This window comes from Ochotona princeps, chromosome 14, assembly GCF_030435755.1.
Source record: "Ochotona princeps isolate mOchPri1 chromosome 14, mOchPri1.hap1, whole genome shotgun sequence".
In the NCBI taxonomy this organism is placed as follows: Eukaryota; Metazoa; Chordata; class Mammalia; order Lagomorpha; family Ochotonidae; genus Ochotona; species Ochotona princeps.
Window position 1 is genome coordinate 8,636,154 of NC_080845.1, and position 21,127 is coordinate 8,657,280.

The 21,127-nt window shown below is 43.3% G+C and overlaps 1 protein-coding gene across 4 annotated transcripts in view; it reads right to left on the bottom strand.

Annotated features, from left to right (window-relative positions):
- RABGAP1 (RAB GTPase activating protein 1) overlaps positions 1-21,127 on the bottom strand; it is a 176,038-nt gene that overhangs the window by 37,778 nt on the left and 117,133 nt on the right. The window lies entirely within an intron of this gene.

Genomic DNA, 21,127 nt, shown 5'->3' on the forward strand with positions numbered 1-21,127 from the left:
TCCACTAAACAATTACACCACATCAACATGACCTTCTACTGCAATGACGCACTGCATTCACAGTTAAGAAAACTTAGGCAGCAACATAGTTAAGATCCTCCTTGGTGAGATCATATATGAGCACACGCACAAAGAACCTCAAACACCCGTTTTAAGATGAAAAACAAAGTGAAAATCTTCTGTTGTCCAGTAATTTCCATAGTCTTTCAGGAAATGACGATACCAGAACTACAAATATTTTATGGTTGTGAGATTTGAATGACTGGAAAAGTCTGTACTCTTTCTTCAAGATTTATTTTGATTTGAAAGGTAGGTAGAGAGAGAGAGAGGTGTTCGTTCACTCTCCCAAACAACCACAATGGCAAGAACTGAGCTGATATGAAGCCAGGAGCTTTTTCTGGGTCTCGCACATACACACAGGGGCCCAAAGACGTGAACCATCTTCACTGCTTTCCCAGGCTATTAGCAGGACCTGAACCAGAAGTGAAAACAGCTGGGACATGAACTGGTGCCCATCTGGGATGCTGCAGTCTAAGGTAGAGGCTTACCTAACATGCCACAGGGCCAACATCTGTACTGTTGGTTTTTTTTTTAAGATTTATTTTTATTGGAAAGGCACATATACAGGGAGGAAGAGAGACAGTAAGACCTTCCATTTGCTGGTTCACTCCCCAAGCGGCCAAAACAGTCAGAGCTGCACCGATCCAAAGCCAGGAGCCAGGAGCTTCTTCTGGGTCTCACACACGGGTGCAGTGTCCCAAGCCTTTGGGCAGTCCTCAATTGCTTTCCCAGGCCACATAAAGAGATTAGGGTTGCCAGGATCAGAAGTGGCACCCATATGGGATCCCGGCACATGCAAGGCGAGGACTTTAGCCAGTAGGCTACTGCGGTGGGTCCTCTGTACTGTTTTTTAACCAGTTAGCTATTTATAATCTTCAAAGATACTGCCACATTACATTTCAAAGTCTTTACTGACATAATTGTCTAATCATCCCCCTTTAAGTGCCAGGATCCTATATGAGCAAAGGTTCATGTCCATGATGCTTCACTTCTCATCCAGCTCCTTGTTTGCAGCCCGGGAAAGCAGTAGAGGACAGCCCAAGGCTTTAGGACCCTGCATCCATGTGGGAGACCCAGAAAAAGCTCCTGGCTTCAGACTGGCTTGGCTCTGACTGGGGCAGAAATTTGGGCAGTGAACTAGTGAATGGAAGATCTTTCTGTCTGTCTCTTTATCTCTTTACACCTGCCTTTCCAATAAAAATAAATCTAAAAAATTATGTAAGACAGCTACATGGTATGATAATTTGTGATCAAAAGAAAAAGAAGGGCCCGGCAGCACGGCCTAGCGGCTAAAATCCTCGCCTTGAACGTGCTGAGATCCCATATGGGCACCGGTTCTAATCCCAGCAGCTCCACTTCCCATCCAGCTCCCTGCTTGTGGCCTGGGAAAGCAGTCAAGGACAGCCCAAAGCTTTAAAAAAAAAAAAGAAAAAGAAACCTGAGATGAAATTCAAGAGCGCAGCAGCCTGTTGCATGGCAGCTCTTCCCAGGTGACGGGACACAGAGAGGAAGCACAGACGATCAAGAACAGAGATATCTGCTCTAAGCTGAGTGGAAAGAGACGAGCAGAATTTTGGGGAAGGCATTTTTTTAAGGATTTATTTATTTTTATTACAAAGTCAGATATACAGAGAGAAGGAGAGACAGAGGGGAAGATCTTCCATCCAATGATTCACTCCCCAAGTGAGCGCAACGGCCGGTCCTGTGCCGATCCGAAGCCAGGAGCCAGGAACTTCCTCCAGGTCTCCCATATGGGTGCAGGATCCCAAAGCTTTGGGCCGTCCTCGACTGCTTTCCCAGGCCACAAGCAGGGAGCTGGATGGGAAGTGGAGCTGCCGGGATTAGAACCGGCGGTTATATGGGATCCCGGTGCATTCAAGGTGAGGACTTTAGCCGCTAGGCCATGCCGCCGGGCCCGGGGACAGCATTTTTAAAAGAGATTTACATCTTATTTGTTATTTGCAGTTACAGGGAGAGGAGAAGGAAGGAGGCAGAGAGAGACCTTCCTCCAGCTGGCTCACACCCCGTGGCTGGAGGTGGGTAGGCTAGAGGCAGGAGCATTTGGGGGGCTCCCACATGGATGCAGGGGCCTAAGGTTTGGGACCATCTTCCTCTGCTTTGTTCGGGCACACTAGCAGAGAGTTGGCTGAGAAGCAGAGCAGCCAGAACACAAACTGGCATCCACCTGATGCTGGCACAGTGGCTTGGTCCATTACAGCACAATGCCAGCTGAATGGTGGACAGAATATTTAAGGCAGAGGACTGCAAAGGAAAGGCTAAACTGGCGGCTGCAAAGCTCCCTAGAACAGAGGAGTCCCTAGGAGCCACCAGTCATAAAGACAAGTCAGACTAGATAATCTATGGAAAAAAAAATCCTAGTATTCACAAAAGCCACTGTTAAACATCAAAAAAAAAAAAAAAAAAGAGAGAGAAAAAACCCATGAAACAGCAAGAAAAACCTGCTTCTGTGGCATGATGGATAAAGCTGCCCGCTGTGGCATCAGAATCCAGCACGGGTTCAGGTTCCAGTCCCTGCTGCCCCACTTCCAGCCCAGCTTTCCACTAACGCACCTGGGAAAGTAGAGGAAGACAGTCCAAGCTTTGGGCCGCCGCACCCATGGAGGAGACGAAGCTCCTGGCTTTGGAATGTCCCAGCTCTGACCACTTTGGCCATTTCAAATAAACAAATAAAAATTAAAAAAAAAATAACTAAAACAAAAGGTCAACCACAAACCAGGAAAAGACTTAAAAGGGGCAGGCACTGCGGTGAAATCACATAAAGCAGCCACCTGCAGCACTGCCACCCTAAATGCGGGGCGGGCTCAAGTCCAGGCTGTTCCACTTCTGACCCAGGTGCACGCTGATGTGCCTAGGAAAGCAGCAGGAAGACGGCCGAAGGCCACGGTCTCCCCGTAACCCTGTGGGAGAGCCACAGGCAGCTCCTGGCTCTGGATCCCTCAGCTCAACACTGTGGCTCCAGGACCTGGAAGAGCCCTGCTTCTTCTGTCTCTGGCCTTCTCTAGAACTCTGCCTTAAATAGTCTTTAAAAAGTTCCATAATGAGGTTCCAGTAAGAATATATAACCCTTAAAATTGAGACAACTGATAAAACAGGGAGAGTGAAAAAATAAGATACATGCATGGCAAATGAGTACTTGAAAAGATGTCAACTTTACTAGTTATCAGGAAAATACAAATTGAAACGAGGATAAGATTCTACTACATACTCACCAAATGTTAAAATTAAAGATACCAAGTATTGGCTAAGGACATGAAATAGCTGGAATTCCCAGACTCTGGCAGTGGAAATTTAAAATGGTACACATGCTTAGAAACAGTGGTAGTCACTCCTAACATTAAATACAAACTTGTTACATAATCCAGTGAGTCCATTTTTATAGTATTTTCTCCAGAGAAATTAAAATCTAAATGCATGAAAACCTTGATGTTGAATGTTCGTAACAGCTTGAATTAAAAGGTTTTATTTACATGAAAGGAAACATTACAGAGAGGCAGAGCTCGGTGGGGGTGGGGGGGCAAGAAGTGATGGAGAGGGAGAGGAAGAGAGACTCTCCTATCTGCTGGTTTACTGCCCAAATGGCCCCAGACAGGGCTGGGCCAGGACAAAGCCAGGAACTCCTTTTGGGTCTCCCACATGACTGCAGGACCCCAAATACTTAGGCCGTCCTCTGCTGATTTCTCAGGCGCTGAATAGCAAGTGGAGCTGTCAGGAGATAAGCCAACATTCACATGGGATGTCAGCACCACCACTGGCAGCTTTACCCACTAATCCACAGTGCTGCTCCCACCAGCTTCATTTATTTCTTTTTCTTTTCTTTTTTTTAAGTTTATATATTTTCATCTACTTGAAAGGCAGAGTAAGCGTAGGAGGGAACAGATCTTCCATCCACGGGTTCACTCCCGTGGTACTCACAACATCCAGAGCTGTGTCAGACTGAACCTGAGGGGCCCAAGCACTTGAGTCATTTTCATGCCTTCCAGGATGCATCAGCAAGAAGCCGGATCAGAACACTACATGAAAGCAGAGTCGATCATCTGATACGGCATGCAGCTGCCACAAGCAGCAGCTCAACCTGAGCCACAACATCCACGACAAGCTTCATTCATAAAAACAAAACCAGAAGCACTGATAATGTGGCTCAGCAGGGAAAGCTGTGCTTACAATGCCAACATTCTGTATGGGTACCAGTTTGTATCCCGGCTGCTCCAAAACCAGTCCGGCTCTTACTAATGGCTTGGGAAAGCAAGCCCTTGGGCCCCCAAGCCACCGAGCAGGAGACTCAGATGAATCTCCTGGGTGGGCCTGACTCTAGCCCTACAGCAACCTCGAGGGCGACTCAATGGAGGGAGGAAATGTCTCTTTCTCTTCCTTTCTCTCTCTCATCTTCTCTTTAAAATTAATAATTTGGGGTAAGTGTGCTAGTGTAACATACTGATCATCTGCCTTTAGTGCCAGCATCTCCTATGGGTGTTGGTTTGTGTCTGGGTTGCTCTACTTCCTATTCAGCTACCTGCTTATGAACTGAGAAAAGAGTGGAGGACAGCTTAAGTCCCTGGGCTCCTGTACCCATGTGGGGGACCTGGAAGAACTCCTGGCTCCTAGCTTTGGATGGGCTCAGCTCCAGGTGCTGCGGTCACTTGGGAGGTGAACCAGTGATAGAAGATCTCTCTGCCTCTCCTTAAAAATCTTACAAACAAAAATAATTCTTAAAATAAACAAATAAATTGTAATAAAGAGGAAAACTAGAGACAATCCCAATATCTTTCAATGGATAAACTCAGGTACATTCATTTAGTGGAGTATTATTCAGGAATAGAAAGAGGAAAATCTACTGACACACTCAACATGGACTTCTCTTACCAGCATTACATTAAGTAAAACAAGCCAGACACAAAAAGACCAAGTATTCTGTGACTTGGTGTATACGAAGTCCCAGGAAGAGAAAAATAGTAAGTTAGAGAAAATGACTCCACACATTTGACAGGGAGTGGAGATTAAAACAAAAATACAATCACAATGAAGAAGCATGAAGGGAAGCAAGTGCTGTGACTCGGTGGCTTCCTAGCCACCGGAGTATGGCTGAGGGGCTCCCTAGCCACCGGGCACACCGTCGGAGTGCGGCTCTGTCTTCAGTGCCAACCCAGCTCCCTGCTCACGCACTCTGCCAGCAGCAGGCGAGGGCTCCGGTGCCTGGAGACTCAGTAGGAGATCCCTGCTCCTGGCTCTGCCCTGTTGTGGGCATTTGGGGAATAACACAGTGGAAGATCTCAATCTCCCCCATCTCAACTTATGTTGTTCTGCCTTTTGAAAACAAAAACAAAAAAACAGGCCTAAAAAAACTGAGACATAAAGAGACTTTGTGAGGTAACTGAAACGATGTCCAGGACATCAACAGTAGTTATATCACTTAATCTGTTAAAACTCACCTGTTCACGTAGATTTTGTTGAACTTTATTTTACATAAATTATATCTGAATAAAGATGTCGTTTAAATGGGAAAAAAAAGATGGGCAATGCAAGCCCTATAGATTAAGGAGCCCCAGAACTAGTTCAGACATACATTTAATGCATATTTACATGAAGGACATAAAACTAAGCGCAGAATTTAGACTCAGACATCTAAGCTTAAACCGTAGCTCAGTCTAGTACTATCCAGCCACGGACTACATCATCTTCCCTGGCTAACGCCATTCACCTTATAAAGCTTTAGTACTGTAAGTAAACACTTACTAGGTAGCAGGTTTGGCAGCTATGTAGAGGACACCAATGATAGGGAAGGAAACAAAGGCCCAGCACTGCAGAGAGCTGGGGCTGTCCTCTGAAGATGGCTCGCACACACCTGTGACGTACCCAGAATATCCTCCATTCTTTCATTTTTGTATGTCTGACTTCTGTTTTTGTATATCTTTTAAAAACACTTCATTTTTATTCAAAAGGCAGACCTATATAAAGACACAGAAAGAAGAGGATCTTCTGTCTATTGGTTCACACCCCAAGTGGCCAAGATGGCCAGAACTGAGCCAATCTGAAGCCAGGAGCCAGGAGCTTCTTCCTGGTTTCCCACGCGGGTGCAGGGTCCCAAGGCTTTGACCATCCTCGACTGCTTTCCCAGGCCACAAGAAGGGAGCTGGATAGGAAGTGGGACAGCCGGGACATGAACCAGCACCCATATGGGGGCCTATATTTGTGTGTCTTATTTTCTATTTAAAACTACCCATACAACAGTAGAAACTGCAGTGGTACCAAGCAGTGCTTGGTAATTATACCTTATAAACTCCCCAGAGCATTAAGACAATGGTAGTGTTCATGAAGTCAACAACCCCACCTAAATCAGGATCCCTAATACTACTGTTTAATTCATGATCCAGATGAATGAGGCATCAGCATCAGATAAGGAAAAACAATAACTGAATACTTTAAAAGATATTTCAACTAAGTGTCTGAAACAAAAACCAAGAATGCTCTAATAATTGTTTCATTAATTACTTACAAATGGAGTAAAATGCAGGAGAAAATAATTACCATGAGAAACAGAACAGAAATTATATGGAAAGTACTGCCTTTTAGTACAAAATGCAAAACAGCTAAGATTACTTTGCAATTATCAAGAGAAATGACAAGGAAAGAGGGTCTACAGATAGAAGACATAGCTATATTATACCGTGGTAAGGACTTCGTTCAGGCTAATTAATGTGAATTCTCCTAAATACATCTTAATGTTACCAAAAACATACAATACGAAACAGCAACACAGACGGGGAGAACTAAAAGAATCTCTTACCTGTTAGGAAAGTAAGAAATCTGTCTTTAATAAATGTCAACTTTATAACAACCCAAAGAATTCACAATGGGTGTTATACAGTCTTTCAACCCTAAAACTGCAGTATGATTCAAAAGCATCTTATATTTAACATAGAGAAAAAAAAGTTCATTAAAAGTGAAATTCTCTGCTTATAAAATCATTAAAAGAACAGGTATATAATTCAATGGTTAAGATACTTTAAAAATATCAATTTACATGAAAAACTTACAAAGAGAACACATGAACATCTTACATCTACTAGCAGGAGGTGGGGGAAGAAAAGAATCAATGAATGAGAATGCATGAAGGAGTGAATATCCCTCATCCACTGGTGGTTCGTTCCCAAATGGCTGCAATGGCCAGGGTTGCGCTGGCTGAAGCCATGGGATTAACCTGGGTCTCCCACATGGTGTAGAGACCTCTAATGCTCTCCCAGGGTGCTGGATTGGAAGTGGAGCAGCTGAGACTCCAACTGTCACCAATATGGGATGCTGGCATCAGAAGCCATGGCTTTGCTCACTACACAACAGCTGTCATCTAAGACTTCTTGGAAAGCCAGCATTAGCAGACCTGGATTGAAGCTCTGGCTTCTTCCAATACACACCTGGGAGGCAGCAGCGATGGCTATGAACCTGAATCTCTCCCACTCGAGTGGAGCAGGGATTTAGTTCTGTGCCCCGGCACTGAGCTGGCCTGTCTTGGCTGCTGTGGGCATTCGGGGAATGAACCAGTGGGTAGAAGACTTCTGTCTTCTGCCTCCCTGCCTAGCAAATAAATAAAAGAGACAAGTGGTACCTGCATCTTAAAAGGAATTGTAATCAATATACACATCTATAGAGACTCAAAAAGACAAGTTAACAAAATGGGACAAAAAGCTGAACTATCTTCATAGAGGACAATATACAAATCCAAGTAAGTAAATGAAAACGTTATTTGAGCAAACTGCCAAAATAAAAGCACAGTGAGATACACAGCCATGATGTTGGAGGAGGATGAACGCTTCCGCACAGGCAAGGACTACTACCTAGAGACAGTAATTCAACCTGAAGACAGAAATACAATGAAATGGGGATGTGGAAAGCATCATTTTAATTCCAAAATATTAAAGGAAATGATCCAATTGTGGCATTAGATAATTTCTGAGAAGCTTTTTAAGTTGAGTAAGACTCTAAGCACTAAAATAATGAGTATGACAGATTTTTCACTGCTAAAACCTCCCAAAGATAATGAACGTATCATTGACCCGTATTCAGAATGTAATTACAAGAAATTATTATAAAAGTTTACTAATTCTGGGCCCAGTGTGCTGCCCTAGAGGCTAAAGTCCTCACCTTGCATGCACCAGGATCCCATATGGGCACCGGTTCATATCCTGGCAGCCCTGTTTCCCATCCAGCTCCCTGCTTGTGGCCTGGGAAGGTAGTCGAGGACAGCTCAAAACTTTGGGACCCTGCACCCATGTGGAAGACCCAGAAAAAACTCCTGGCTCCAGGCTTCAGTTAGGCTCAGCTCTGGCTATTGCAGTCACTTGGGGAGTGAACCAGCAATCGGAAGTTCTTCCTCTCTGTCTCTCCTCCTCTATATATAATATCTGTCTTTCCAATAAGAATAAATAAATCTTTTAAAAAGGTTGCTAATTCCATTCTTAAAAGTTATTTCCACTCAAACTACATCTCCACCTCTAAAGACAATTCTTATTTTCCCAAAATTCTCTATTTATTTGGCAGAGTTTTCTCTACAGAGGGTGAGACACAGAGAAAGAGAAGTCTTCCATGTGCAGTTCACCCCCCAGATGGCCTGCTGCTTTCCCAGGCCGTAGTGGACCACAACTGGAGCAGCCAGAACACAAACTGGTGTCCATGTGGGATGTTGGTGGCTTTACGTACCACACTACAATGCTGGCCACGTAAGTGTCCAGATGAACTTAGTCTAGGAACCCCATAAAAGAACAATACAGATGGAGAGTGAAGAGGAATACAAACATAATAAAATATTTAAAGCTGAAAAAAGGATAGCTTTTAGAGAAACAGGATTTAAACTGAACAATAGCAACAAACCCTGGAAACCTTCTCTCACTGGTCAGCTATCCCTCTGCTGTCCTTACCCGCTGATCAGGACAATCATCTGAGCATGAGGCATGAAATGTCCTTGAATCAAGGTCAGTTTGAAAATTCACATGCTAAATTTCTGAAGCCCTCAAGAATGATAATAAATAGAAGAGCTCCATGTGAACCACTTGCTTAAAATATTTGGTCTTATGAAATATGCTGAAGAACTTGGAATAAATCCATTTAACTAGCCAGAAGCCAAGTTGTATAAAAATGATCCAGAAATTCTAACAATGACGAATTTACTAAGTTCCTATCCGAATGAGATCACTAAATGTGAAAAGGTTCTAAAAACAAATTGCAGCAATATTATGTACGGTTCCTTCTTACGAGAACCCAGCAAAAAGCGTCTGCAAAATATCCAAACTCAGTGCTCGTAAGCTTCAAAAAACAGTAAGTCCTATTCCTCTTACTCCCAAGGAGTTAAAGAAAGAAGCAGGTGATGCAGAGGCTGTGCTGGGGCCACACACCCTGGGTAGCAGCAGTCACGGTTGTGCTGAAAAAGCAAACTGCACAGATCCTGCCCGGCACGCTGCAGCACGATGGGTAAGTCAATTTTCCAAAAAATTTGCATATGCAGTATAGTCATTACTATATGTAAATGAAATTGTACAATTACAGTAGCTTATGGTTCCTAACATTTCAAGCAGCAAAATAAACACTAAGTATAACCCCAAAATTATAAGCATACATATTGACACACAATAATCAGATTGTATAAATACAGAGAAATAGCAACGTTAGGATATGAAACACTGGGACTGTCAATTGCTGTTGATGAGCATCTAAAGTGATGCAACCAACCACCCTGGCACACTGCTTGCAGTATCTTTCAAAACTAAGTAACTAATTATACTGAATCAGTTATTGCACAACTAATTACCTTAACTGTGGTAGCAAATCTAGAAAACACAAATCAATGATATATTCATATGGTACAATACTACCCAGCAATAATAATGAATCTCTACGTAGAGGTATCAGCCTAGCACTTAAACTTCACATCCTGGGCCTGGCGCAGTAGCCTAGCAGCTGAAGTGTTCGCCTCGCATGTGCCAGGATGCCATCTGGGCACTGGTTCGTATCCTAGAGGTGCTGCTTCCCATCCAGCTCCCTGCTTGTGGCCTGGGAAGCCCATTAAGGATGGGCCAAAGCCTTGGGACCCTGTACCCGCATGGGAGACCCGGAAGAAGCTCCTGGCTGCTGGCTCCTGGCTTTGGATCGGCTCAGCTCTGGCTGTTGCGGTTGCCTGGGGAGTGAATCATCGGATGGAAGATCCTCTTCTCTGTCTCTCCTCCTTTCTGTATACTGACTTTCCAATAAGAAATAAATCTAAACAACAACAACAAAAAAAACCCAAAAACAACGCATCCCTCCTCCCCCTGCATCAGAATCCGAGGGTTCAATACCTGGGCTCCATGCCCAGCTCTGCTCCTAACTGCTGCTTCCTGCTAATACAGACTGGGACCACAGTGCTGATGGCTCAAGTGATAGTGGTTCAAACACTGCCACAGAACACTGCCTGCCTTCCCAGCTTCCCAGCTTCAGTCCAGTCCAGAGCCATCACAGGCATTGGGGGAGGAAACCAGCAGATGGACATTCTCCTGCAATCTGTGCTTGCTTGCCTCTCAAAACTAAGAAAATTTTTAATAAAAATGAGCCTCTAGTACGTGCAATAACATAGATGAACTCTCAAAAACACGATGACAGGATGAACACTCAGAACAGACATCACGCTGCCTGTGTCGTACACAGTGCCTCCAGCTCCCTGCTCTTGTGCGTCCTGGCGGCCACGATGATGGCTCAAGCCCCTGAGTGCCGCCAGGCAGAGTCCTGGCTCCCAGCTGCTGCAGACACTTGAGTCGGATTCTTGTCCAACCGTCTCTCCGATTTCCACACGCTCACAGACACACATATGTATTTATATTAACATTGAAAACAGCTTATGTAAACAGAAATCAGAATGCTTACCTGGCGATAGTGGGAAATACAACAAAAAGGGGACATGAAAGAAATTTCTGAGGTGACAGAAGTGTTTGGTTTTGAATGATGGCCAAAGACATGTACAACTGTCAATACTCATCCAACCGAATCCTTAACTCTGTTGTCTGTAAATCATACTCAGCAGTATCAGTAATGCTTAGTATAACTGAAGATATAAAGGAAATACATAAATAAATGCCTGAACAAATAAATACATAGAGGCGAGATAAATCTCCCCTATAGAGGAATTCCAAATAATGTCTACTGGTCCTGCACCCACAAGGAAAAGCAGCATCAGCTTGCTGCTGCTTAGGGCTGGACAGTGACTCCCTTCAGCAGGGAACAGCACACAAGGGGATGGAGCTCGGTCATGTGGCAGCACGTCCCCTGCATGTGCTGTCACCAACACAGCACCACACCTCTGCTTTCCAAAACAACACTCACATCTCATGAGCAACACCAAACAGAGTGCACCTGACCAGCACTCCCTAACCAGCAAAGTCCTCAGAAACAAGCAAAGATGAGGACTGAAGGCAGCATCCTCAGTGGATTCCTGGTGAAGAGAGACATTAAAAACTAATGGTATCTGAATGATATCTGGATTTTCTTTCTTCTTAAGATTTATTTTATTTTTATTGCAAAGTCAGTTATACAGAGAGGAGGAGAGACAGAGAGGAAGATCTTCCGTCTGAGGATTCACTCCCCAAGTGACCACAACGGCCGGTGCTGTGCCAATCCAGAGCCAGGAACCAGGAACCTCCTCCAGGTCTCCCACATGGGTGCAGGGTCCCAAGGCTTTGGGCCGTCCTCGACTGCTTTTCCAGGCCACAAGCAGGGAGCTGGATGGGAAATTGAGCTGCCGGGATTAGAACTGGTGCCCATATGGGATCCCGGCACATGCAAGGCGAGGAGTTTTGCCGCTAGGCTACCGCGCCGGGTCCCTGGATTTTCATTATTTCCAATATACCAACATGGGATCAAGGATTCTACAAATGTACTTTTGCTATGTAAGAAGTTAGTAACAGAATACTAACAAATAGGAACACCCTGTCAATACTTCTGTAAATTCAATACAGTCCTTCCAAAAGAAAAAAAAGTGGCCTTTACCTCCTTGTTTTACAATGGAGAAATTTACACAGAGTTAAAACAGCCACCTGCACATACCAAGATGTATTTAAACCATTAATAAAAGGTTGGTCTGATGTTGTGGAACAGAACTGATGAGCTTTGCTGGCTGCCTGTCAGCAGTGAGAGCAGGCTGTGCTCACTGCGCAGCAGTTACGGCATGGTGTTAGTACACAGAGAAGCCATGGTGAGGCTTTGCCACTTTCTCCAATCCTAAGACTCTTCTAAAACAGTCTGCATAGACAAAAACCCAAGACACAGTAACATGTGCGTCCTTTTCTTCTCCCTAACTTGGTTTGAAAGCTGTCCATTAGTTCAAACCACAGTGGTGACAGATTCGGTAATCTTTCTGGATGACTATTTTTATATCTTACTGTGAGAATTGGCCCACTGGGTAACTTCTCAGGATTAACAAGGTACTGGGAACTGGAGGAAATCCTTTGAATACACACCCTTTGTAAACTTGAGTTGAAAAATAGAAAGCTAAGAATGGCAGGAAGAAAAAGAAAGTACCCAAACAAAGTTACTGCAGTGGGAGGCTGCATGAGAAAACAGCAGCCCAGGGAAGACTGTTATTCCAAAGCAGAATACTGCCCAAAGAAAAAAGCAGTTCTTCAGACCCATTTGGTATGTGACAATTGCTTTATTAAAAGCCACCATGTCACATTTTCTTAAGAGTGAAAAAATAGCAAAACCCATTCCAAAACATACCATGACAGATCTTTACATTTTGCATTAGTAAAATAACTTTCTGGACTATATTTCATTTTTTTTTAAAAGTCAGTCATAGCCTGGGCTTGTTAAGTGTTTTTAAAGACTTTCTTGCTTTCTTTATTGGAAATTTATTTACTTTTATTGGCAAGCCAGATTTACAGAGAGGAGCAGAGAGAGAAATAAAGATCTCCCATCCGATGATTCACTGCCCAAGTGGCAGCAATGACAGGAGCTGAGCTGATCCAAAGCCAGGAGCCAGGAGCCTCTTCCAGGTCTCCACGTGGGTGCAGGGTTCCAAGGCTTTGGGCTGTCCTCTGCTGTTTTCCCAGGCCATAAGCAGAAAGCTGGATGGGAAGTGGAGCAGGTGGGACACAAACCAGCACACATATGGGATCCCAGAGCATGTAAAGCGAGGATTTTAGTCATTAGGTTTGCCAGGCACAAGACTTAGTTTTAAAAATCTTTCAAATAGGGCAAAAACTCAAAAGGAAAAGGAAACTGAACGGGTGCTATACCCAAAAATAAATGTGGACCAAAAACCTTCCTGAGGCAAAAAATTATTCTTACTTACATATCATTCTTGTCACTTGTAATTTCATTTTAAGTTCAGATATAAAACTGATTAAATGCGCAAAACAAGAAATGAGAGTAAGGCCATTAAGCCAATGAAAATACATGTTAGTTGTTATGTTTGGAAAAACCAGAACAGCTCTACAAAACTACAAAAAATCTGGAAATTTATTTCGGTGGGGCATGCCATATGTAACAGAATTTCTAAAGAAAGTGGTAAGGAAAACAGTAAGAATTCCTTCGTCTCTTAACAGTTGTCTTCTACACTCAAAAACTACCTACCTTAGGAATGTCTCACAGCAATCCTGACAAAAATAAAAGGAAAGTACAGACAGTATTCTTGGCCTAAGACCTAATAAACATACTAATAGGATACTTTAAAGTTTCTGACACTACATGCAAAGCTTTGTGTGCCTCTAAGGATACTCAAGGTCTTCCACAGATTCATTAGAAAATTCAAGATCGGGCCCGGCGCTGTGGCCTAGCAGCTAAAGTCCTCGCCTTGAATGTGCCATATGATCTCATATGGGCGCCAGTTCTAATCCCGGCAGCTCAATTTCCCATCCAGCTCCCTGCTTGTGGCCTGGGAAAGCAGTTGAGGACCCTGCACCCATGTGGGAGACCTGGAGGAGGTTCCTGGCTCCTGGCTCCGGATTGGCACAGCACCGGCCGTTGTGGTCACTTGGGGAGTGAATCCTCAGACGGAAGATCTTCCTCTCTGTCTCTCCTCCTCTCTGTATAACTGACTTTGTAATAAAAATAAATAAATCTTTTAAAAAAAAGAAAGAAAACTTAAGAGCACCATACACACTGTGAACACTGGTTGAATGAGTGACTCTCAAGGACACAGAACAGACAATAACATTGAGAATTTCATACAAAGCTCCTATCAGTGCACTGCTCTCAGCTAAAAATTACTAGGTGACAATATGCAGGCCTATTTTAACAATCCTCTATGGAAGGTACCACTATTTTACTCATTTGATAAATGAATACTAATGTTAAATCACACAGCTAGAAAGTGGAGGTACAGCTGGAATCCAATGGGTCTGGCTTTCCAGGACACATTCTCAACCAAAGTTAATCTACTGTAAATATACAGTCTCTTATCAGTAATAACATTTAATGTTTTTAAAAATTTATTTATTTTTATTGTAAAGGCAGATTTACAGAGAGGAGGAGGAGGGACAGAGAGAGGGATCTTCCATCCACTGGTTCACTCCCCCAAGTGGCTGCAATAGTAGGAGCTGAGCCAATCTGAAGCCAGGAGCCTCTTCCAGGTCTCCCATGCAGGTGCAAGGTCCCAAAGCTTTGGACCATCCTCGACTGCTTTCCCAGGCCACAAGCACGGAGCTGGATGGGAAGTGGAACAGCTGGGATGTGAATCGGCGCACATTTGGGATCCTGGTACATGCAAGACAAGGACTTCTGGCCACTACTTGGTGGCAAGTCCAGTAGTAACATTTCTAATTCTTACCATATTAAAAAAGTTATCCTCAAGAGTCTTCTAACTAAACTCAGCAAGACACAGGCTTTGACCATGGTTTTTTTTTTTCTTTTTAATCAAAGCAAAATCGTTCTTTTTATGAACTGCTCAGTGTCCTTGAAAAATAACAAAAACTAAGGTCCTAGTAACTAGACAGAAATGTATGAGGCACTTAAACATAGAAAAAGTGAATAAAATGTCAAGATGTGACACTTCTGTAAGTTATGAAAAGAAATGGCATTTTCTCTAAATGCTACTTGGCCTTCAACATATCTTACTCATTCCAACACCTGAAAAAATTAGGTATTCTCTTAAATATTCCTGGTTTGAAGCTTGAATTCAGGCTAACAAATAGATATATGTTTAGACTACAATATCTTAGTATATCATATATTCACCTCCACAGAGTTATAGTATTAAGTATATTTTGATATAATGTGTCCAAAAGACCTTGCGGGGCTGACACTGTGGCTCAGTGAGTAAAGCAGCTGTCTGCATGCAACAACCCCTCACAAGGCACCAGTCTGAGTTCCAGCCACTCCATATCCCATCCAGCAAGCAATGCGCTTAAATTTATACCCCTGAACTCCAAACATCAAACACAGAGTAGACTGGAATTAGATTTCCAGGAATATGAAAACCAACCAACAACTTCCCAGCAGTATCAAAACCACTCAAATAACACCCTCAGAACACTTCCCTACACTGGAGTCTCTAAGGTCTCAGGTGATCGTTGCCTGTTGCTGGTGCTGATGTAGTCTGACAGCAAGGAGCCGACCACTCTCCCTCTTCCCCTGTGGACACGAGAGAGAGAGAGAGAGAGAGAGAGACAGAGACAGAGACAGGAAATATCTTCCACTCACCTTCCTCCATACCTGACCCTCCCCACCCTAATCAGAGGCCCACAAGGGAATGCATTCATATCAATCATGTAAACAATATTAAACATAAATAAATAAAATTAAAAAGTTCTCTGCACCACAAGGTTTATGAGAAGCTAAGCACAAAATCAGGAAGCACAGGCCCGGGTCCAGCAGTGGTCGCTCTCTGCACAATGTTGAGCTATTGTCCCCCTTGGGAAACAAGTCAAATGACAGAATGTGTATTTGGCAGGTTGTCCTGTTTGCAACTTAAGTATTCTGTAGGGTATCTACCAGTACACAACACACAATTAAGAAACCAAGTGTATGTTATTAACAGAGTTGAAAATAAAATTATAAACCTTATACATTACAGTATAAATTAGATAAATCAAGCAGAAAATTGACAAAAATAATGGAGAAAGAATGCCACTTTGGTTTTTCAGCTATGAACCATACTAATTACAACACTGTACAGCTCAATATAAAATACCTTTGGTGACAATCACTTTTCTTTTTAAATCACTACTCAAAGACATTGGTGTCTATGTTTTCATTGTCTTATTTAGTAAGGAGCTCTCCCATTTCAAGACAATCAAAATACTGTAACAACTCCAAAAACTGGTACGCCTTCCTCAGTCTCTTTTCCCTTCCCAACAAAAATAACTTCCCTCAAACATGCAAAATCAAAGACAACAAGGTCCTATAATCAGAAACCTGCCACAGCCTTTATTACAGAAACCAAATTCACTTAGCCTGTTCTAGAAATGTTTGCCAAGTAAGCACCTCTAACTTTAGCACATACTTTAAAACTGCATTAATTCAATGGTTGTATTACAAATACTATATGTTGTATCAACAGTATACAATGTAACAAAAGACACTGATTTCTTCAGAAAAGAAGGCTCTGCTTAATAAAATATTACTGTGCTGCTATCACATTGCTTCAATCCAAATATGGCATTATAGTGACTTTCTAAAAATGAACCTAAGTCCCATGTGATATGCAGTCCTTTAGCTACGTTCATTTCCTTTTAGGGCTCAAGTTTCCCACAGGAAAATTATTCAGTGTTTGGCACAACCGTCCTGAATCAAACACGATCAGGCATAAATGCAGACTTCACCGGCAGCGGGGGGCCGACCTGCCTTCACAGAGTCCCTCCTGGAGAGTGCCCAAGGGCAGTGAGCACTCAAGGACTGTCACCTGACCAACGTGAACATAAAAAGTATCATTCCGAGTAAAAAGGCTTTGGGGAGGGAGACGATAACTTGAGTCAGCTAAGTTAAAGGACTCCGAACCAGGGTGAATCGTCTTAGCCACACAAGCGGTTCTGGCAGCAGTGAGGCCTTCATCTTAGCCAGGAGGTTGAGCAGTGATGGCGATGAGCTCTACGTAACTTCTTTCTTTCCTTCTGTTGAGAGTTCAAATAATTAATTAAACATAATTTGCTTCTGCAAACAAATGTGTTGTCTGTTTTGAAAATGTAAAATAAGAACCATTTACTTAGCACCTAACTAGGTGCCACATATTATTGCAAAGGCTTCCACATTATATCTCCTGCATACTAATAAATGCTTCTTTCCTCACTTTACAATATTTATCGTGACTCTTATTTCAAATAATATTAATATAGTCATCCCTGAAAAAACTTACATGCATATGTGCTTACATATGAAATGTTAAAATTAGCCTAAACATGCTAAAATCAATTCAATGCTAAAATTAAATCCATGCTCACTAAACTGTCCTCTATATCTTTCTGTATTACTCTAGATACTTTCAATACTTTAAAAGACAAGAGAAAAAGGAAAAGTACTAGCACTGGCGGAAGGCAGAGTGGTTGTAGATGGATTTACTTGTGCTAACATGGTACTGCTGGTTTTTTTTTTTTTTTTTTAGCTATATCTGTTAACTTCTATCCCCTAAGACTGTACCACGGGACTCATAGCACTGCTGTAAAGAGTGTGTGAGATAGCATGTGGAGTACATAGATAGCTACATCAACATCACATACAGGAAGACTGACAACAAAGATCATATAATTGAAGAAAAGAAAGGTATATTACAATGTATGGGGCATAATTATGTGAAGAAAATTGTATTATTTATATTTCTAAGTAAAGTACAAGTTAAATGCTTAGTACAGCTGAAAATAGTTGAATATTGATCAGATTATTTGACATGGATCATCTATTAATACTTTCTCTACTATATGGTAAGAATAAGATTTCAAGGGGGCCAAACACAGTAGCCTTGTGGCTGAAATCCTTGCATTGCATGTGCCAGGATCCCGTATGTGCACTGGTTTGTACCCCAGCTGCTCTATATCCCTTCCAGCTCCCTGCCCGTGGCCTGGGAAAGCAGTGGAGGACGGTCCAAAGCCTTGGGACCCTGCACCTGCATGGGAGACCTGAAAGAGGCTCCTGGCTTCAGACTGGATAAGATCAGATCGGCTCAGCTCCAGCCGATGAAGTTACTTGGGGAGTGAGCCAGTGGACGGAAGATCTTTCTCTGTCTTGTCCTCTGTCTGTAAAACTGCCTTTCCAGTAAAAATAATAAATAAGCCTTAAGAAATTTTCAAAATCACCCACAAATAATACATAATACACAACAGAAACAATATGTATACAGCCAGGTTGCCAACATTTCTTTTTTAAGTTTATCTGGTTTTAGTTATTTCAATTGCAGAGCAATACAGGAGGAAGGGTGGGAGTGACAGGGAGCTGGGGGGAGCGGGAAGGAGAGAGTGAGACTCAACCAGCCATCCACTGCCTCACTCCTCAAATGCCTTAACACCCGGGACTGGGTATGGCCGAAGCCTGGAGCACAAAATTATAATTACGAAACTTGGTCTCCTACGCGGGTGGCAAGGATCCAGTTACTTGTGTCGTGACTTGCTGCCTCCCAGGATCACTTTAGCAGGAGCCTGGATCAGAAGCAGACGAGCTGGGGCTTGAATCAGACACTCTATATGGAACACACATGTGCAGCTTGACCTACTGTGTCACAGCACTCACTCCTTAATGCTTATTTTTTATTTGTTTTTCAAAAATTTATTTTTTTTTATTGGAAAGGCAGATATACAGAGAAGAGAGACAGAGAGAAAGATCTTCCATCCGCTGGTTCAGTCTCCAAGTGGCCACAATGGCCGGAGCTGAGTTCATCCAAAGCCATGAGCCAGGAGTCTCTTCTGGGTCTCCCATGTAGGTGCAGAGTCTCAAGGCTTTGAACCATCCATGACTGCTTTCCCAGACCACAGGCAGAAAGCTGGATTTGATATGGAGCAGCCAGGACACAAACCAGTGCCAATATGGGATCCCGGTGGATGCAAGGGGAGGATTTAGTCATTAGGCTATCATACCAGGCCCCTAACACTTATTTTAATGCCTGTCTATAACAAAAATGCTTTGAAGTCAAGTAAAATTCACGTTAAGATTTTACATCCTGTTTGGGTCTGGTGCAGTGGCCTAGTGGTTAAAGTCCTTGCCCTGCACGTGTTGGGATCCCGTATGGGCACCAGTTCTAATCCCGGTGGTCCCAATTTTCATCCAGCTCCCTGCTTGTGGCCTGGGAAAGCAGCCGAGGACAGCCCAAAGCCTTGGGACCCTGTACCAATGTGGGAGACCCAGAAGAGGCTCCTGGCTCCTGGTTTCAGACTGGCTCAGCTCCGGCTGTTGTGGTCACTTGGGGAGTGAATCAATGGACGTAAGATATTCCTGTCTCTTCTCTCTATATATCTGACTTTGCAATAAAAATAAATAAATCTTAAAAAAAGAATTCAATGAATAAATTAGCAGACAGATGTTGTCTTTCTGTTTCTTCACTGTCACTCTTCAAGTAAATAACATAAAAAAAGAATTATATGGAGGGGGTTGCATTTAGCGTCATGGTTGAAGCTATTTCCCTTCCCACATCAAATTAGCCAGATTCAGCCCCCAAAGCTGGCTCCTGATCCCAGCTTCCTGATAATGCAAACCCTGGGAGACAGCAGTGATGGTTCAGTTGCAGCGGGGGTTGGGGTGTTTGGGTCACAAAATCAGTGGATAGCCTTTTTGTACTTCTCAAATACATATTTTAAATTTAAAAAAATTGAAGTTGTTGGGCAACGTGGGTTCTCCAATTTTAAGCTAAAATCTCATTCTTCAATCACTAGCAGTATAAACATTATATATCCTAATGAAAGTATTCCAGGATCACTACTTTCACTTGTTTATTGCCCTCCAACAATCATCCAAGTTGGCCTGCCTTCAAGCACAAATTTTTACTCACTACACAGTATAGTATCTCTTCAGTAAGTACATAAATGGTCTCCCCTTATCAGGCCTTTGAAACTAAAAATATTATCTTCCAAAACTTCTTTCAAAGAAAATCAATTTTAAAAATAAAATGTTAGTGCTCCTGTTATATTGTTTCACTGTTGCTGCTGCAGTCACTGTTTTTTTTTAATATTATTTAAAAGGCAGAATGAGACACACTTGAAGAGGGAAAGGGGGAGAGGGGGAGACAGACAGACAGACAGACAGACAGAGAGGGCAAGGCACAGATCTTCCATCTATTACCACTCTCCAAATCCTGCATCTCCTAGATCAGGCAAAGCTGAAGCCAGGGGCCAGGAGCTGAGTCTCATGTCCCATGTGGGTGGTAGGAACCCAAGTTCCCGGGACATCAGCTGCTGCCTCTCACATGTGTCAGCAGGAAGCTGGATTGTAAACAGAGGCAGCACTGGGCACGCAAGGCAGATATCTAAGTAGCAGCTCAAGCTCCTGTACCACAATGTATGCCGCAAGCTCATCTATCTTTTAACATTCAATAGGGCAGGGATGGCTGGGCCACTGCATCCACTGGACTGCATATGAGGTGGGGCTGGGGACAGAACTGAGTGGGCAACCATGCATGTAGGCTGATGTGAGTGCCAGAATGAGCTGGACTCCACACCACTAGGTACACAGGAGTCAGGTCTGGGGTCACCTCTGGTGACCATTCTTTGGGGATACCCGCCTCAACTGAACCACTGGACTCAGAACTCTAACAATGGGGAAAATCACAGGACCTCTCTGGTCTGACCACAGAGTGTATATGTCAGAATTGGGTCTCCTTGGTTGCTAAAGCCTGCACAGCAGACAGCATGCTCAGCTGCACATGGGAGACAAGGTTGCCTGGTAGTCACCCCTCCCATGTGGCTTACAGAGGACTTCTAGTACCATGGAGGGCAGAACAAATTGGACAGCTTTCTCAGTCAAGCTTTGACAGTAAGTATACCTGGGCAAGTGGAGACTCTAAGATGGACTATGTCAGCCAAAGACCTTTGAAAAGATCTCTTCATTGTTGGAGCAAAGAAATGAATAGCATATCAGAATTACTGAAACACACTGACCAGTACCCTTGGAACATGCTCCA